We start from the raw sequence: 3,923 nt of genomic DNA, 5'->3' as shown, positions 1-3,923 counted from the left end.
TAGATTGAAATTGGCATCGTTAGACTTCACATTATCAAAATGGGTATTGCCATGATAGTCATTAGTAAACTCAAAACTCACATCTATTGAAGTCTCACTAATCTGGGCATTATCTTGAAGAACTTGACTTGGTTGTTCATCACCCAAAATGCCATCATTTTCTTGAATTGCCACCGTTGGTGATAGGGAACTACATGCAATTGGGTGTTCATCTTCAGGTTCATTTAGAGGATATGTTGTAACATATAATGAAATTTTGTTCGGTTTTGCAGAAAGACTTTCACATACCCAACTAGTCACATCGTCATTGTCTACAATCTCCATCATATTTTGCATCCCTAAGTTGCTCATGCATTGATAATGTACTGAGATTCTAAATTCACTCAGACTAATACGAAGATGTTTATATATACCATGTATAAGATCTTGATGAGTAACTTTGGTTGACACTACCATTGCTTTCTCTTGGCCATATGTGTATTAGCTATTAACCCTCCTCCATCCGTAGTGGACCACGGTAACAAATTGAGTCATATTCTGAAGGAAAAAAAATTTAATTAGCGGTCTAACTAACCTGCAAATATATTAACATTAGGAAAAAGTTTTAGAGAAAAATTAATTAGCACATATAAGTAACCTGCTTATGCAAAGTGCCGAATAAACACTGATATGGTTGCTTTACTGCAGCTTCTAATTCTTAAATCAACTTGTTGATTTGTCGAAGGATTCATAATAAATTATCCTGCATTGGAACATGAAAATCGTTAAAGGTTTGATTAAAACCAATATGAAATATCAAAAAGTTGATTTAGGAATTGGAAGCTACAATTGACCAACCATACCATTGTTTCTTAGTCAATTTGAAAGGTTGTTACGTCCTGCTGCCTTTTTTATGGTCAGAACATCCTTGTTGCTTAATTATGCAAAATCGACAAAGAGTGCTCTTCTGGTTTAAGGTGAGAAACCAGAAGGTTGCGAGAGTTTAAAGAAGGTTTTGTTTTTGTTGTGAGAAACCCTAATATTAAGGGTATATTAGTACTTTTACATCAATTTTTGGTTAGAATTATCATAAAACTAAAATGATGGCTATAATTCTATAGGAGATTTAAAATATGGTTACCTTTCCAAATTTCCCCACCAATTTTCCTAGGAGGAGCGTCAGCTCCGGCCACACCTGAACCCCAGTTTTCCTCGTCGCTTGCAGAATTGAAGAACGAGAAAAACAAATGAGGATGCATGTGAATCTGCGAATTCAAAAGGTGGTGGGATGGTTGTAGGGGCTAGGGAAGAAGGGGATATGGATGGAAGGGAGGAGTGAAGGACCTGTGAATATAGGAGGTCGCGGGAAGGCTATGGGGGTTGGGGAAAGATAAGATTGAAGTAAGGGAGGAGATGAGGATGCTAAGGTATCTGGAGGAAGAGGATAAGGTGCTGGTTTTTTTTTTTTTTTATTTATACAAATATTACCTTAAGAAGAGCTTCTTCAATTATTTTATGAATTAATATGATATGAAATATAAATCAATTCCAATAACTTTATATGAAAAATAATTATTTAGAATAAGGGGTTGTTTAGTAATGATACTATTTTTAATTCCGATTTAACTTAATAAGTTAACAAGTTTTATGGAATTAACACCAATTTTATTCCGATTCCAAATACTTTAGTAAACAACTTTAATAGGATTTTGATTATGATTCTCCCTCAATTCAATTCCTCTTTTATCCAATTCATCTCAATCTGATTACGGATTAGTAAACGTGCTATTAAGAAGTAGTTGCATTAGATCTTCATGATTAGGAGATGACGGTTGTTGTCGATAGTTCTCGACATGTATAATAGATGCTTATCCCGAGTCTTTTATGAGGGGTGCATATCAAAAGTTAAATCACACCAAAATCTGGCTTTGGTAAACCCAGTGGGACAAACCCATAATCTAAGGAGAAAAGTGAGTTAATACATGATGTCGATGTTTCACATATTCAGAATGATCATTAACTTATAAAAGGGTACAACCAACCTAGAGTAGGTGCCTTATTAAAACCTCATCAGGTTAGCAAAAACCTAGTAGGAAAAAAATGCTTGTGATCGTAGGAAAAATAGAATATTAAGGTTATGTGGTATGCTTCAGGATATTCCCCTTAAGTTCGACTAAACTCACTGTAAGAACTACTAGTGATGCAAATATGGAAGTTTACGCAATCCAATACGTGAATAAACTTCTGGAAGGTAGACTTTGGCAATGACTTTGTGAAGAGATCAGTAAAATTGTCTTGGTTTCAGGGTGAGAAAATGAGATGTTTGAGAGTGGCAGAAGGTGAGTTCGAGAGCGAGAGAAAGAAGTGGAAATGGAAGGAAAAGTTGAGAGGTTGTGGTTGAAGCACACCTTTTGACGATGATGGACGTGTGGCTAGCATGGACAGGTGTGTAGCTTCACTGTACCAAGAGGAAAAAAGAATGAGGCACAAAGAGCAGTTGAGGGCTATTTTCGTCAATTTACTGATGGTGAATAGTACTTTTCGACTAGATTTAAGTATTATGATAATTTCAAAACTAACCTTAAACTACAAACAAAATCAAACAAAGTGACCAAATTCAAATTTAGGCAAAATATAGTGGCATATATAGAACAACGAAGCTTATCTTATTTTATAAACTAATGGGTAAATGAGAAATTGAAATTAATACCTTTTTTAACATTGAGATAACAATGACCTAGTTGGTTAAAATAAAAGTCCTTATGGGAAGATTTTGAGCTTAGAAGATGAAACTTTAGTCAAAATACAATAACTTTTGGCTAGATATTAGCTTGATGGAAACTTTAGTTTGATTGTTTAGTGTTTTGGCTTGGAGAGCTTGTTCTTCTGGTTAACAGTAAACTCAAAATCTTTAGCTAGGGTTTCAATTTGAATTATTTGAGGAGAAAGAGAGAAGGATTCATAGGAATTCGACTTGAAAACGGATACCAGCTGTCGACTACCTGACTTCATCTTCCTCATCTTTTATCCGGACTTATGACCAACAACGTAAGTTAAACTTACGCAACCAATCTTGTGTCCAATAAGAATATAGCTATAGGTTATAGCTAGGGTGTCACAATTGGATTATTTCTAGAATAAACATTGCCTAATTAAAGAGCAATAATGTAAAATAGCAAGTATAGAGCAAACATATCAAGTTGATGGAATATGTATTGCGTGGGTTGATTTGCAAAACTTGGACTTGGAACCATCAAGGTGTTATACTATTTTTATATTAATTTTCCTATATTTGCTTGATTTTAAAATGGAATTATCAAAATTCCACGTTTTAAGGGCCTAACTCATAAACTACCATCCCTTTCTTACCCACCAAGAAGAAAATCCCCCCCACCCTTTTTTTTAACCAAATGATATTATCTACACTAAGAAAATGAGTTGTGCTTAACTTCACCATTGGTTAGCAATAATGTGATTCAAACTCGCATTTGATAAAAATCAAACCTAAAACTTCTCATTTATAAGTGAAAAGGAATACCACTAGAACGTAGGTGAGATGTCTTATATTCGATTCTTGTCAAAATGTGAATTTAAACCACATTATTGCTATACTATTGTGAGGGTAAGCCGACACCCTCCCATAGTGTACATAATGTCATTTGTTCAAGAAAAAAAAATAGTATTACAGTCTAGTGGTGTTCATATTCATTTATAAGTGAAAGATCTTAAGTTCAACTCTCACTAAAGCCGAATTCAAACCATATTATTGCTGTCCATTATAAAACTAAGTCCACACCTTTAATATAATAACGTTTGTTAAAAAACAAAAACAAAAAAAAAAACAAAAAAAAAGTTAATAACAACAAAATGAGATCCAAATCCCATCACGCGCATTCACCCCTCGTGCAGTGGACTCCCCCACCTCCTCCTCCTACTAACTGTTT

At 34.4% G+C, this 3,923-nt stretch overlaps 1 long non-coding RNA gene across 1 annotated transcript; it reads right to left on the bottom strand.

Annotated features, from left to right (window-relative positions):
- LOC126625773 (uncharacterized) lies at positions 1–1,633 on the bottom strand. Its single transcript, XR_007624477.1, has 3 exons — positions 1,121–1,633; positions 638–742; positions 1–537 (listed from the first exon to the last, which is right to left on the bottom strand). It is a non-coding gene; the product is annotated as an uncharacterized LOC126625773 (long non-coding RNA).
- Positions 1,634–3,923: the final 2,290 nt, after the last annotated feature.

This window comes from Malus sylvestris, chromosome 6, assembly GCF_916048215.2.
Source record: "Malus sylvestris chromosome 6, drMalSylv7.2, whole genome shotgun sequence".
Classification (NCBI taxonomy): domain Eukaryota; kingdom Viridiplantae; phylum Streptophyta; class Magnoliopsida; order Rosales; family Rosaceae; genus Malus; species Malus sylvestris.
Note: the sequence above shows the minus strand (reverse complement) of the source record. Positions and strands in the feature narration are given on the sequence as shown.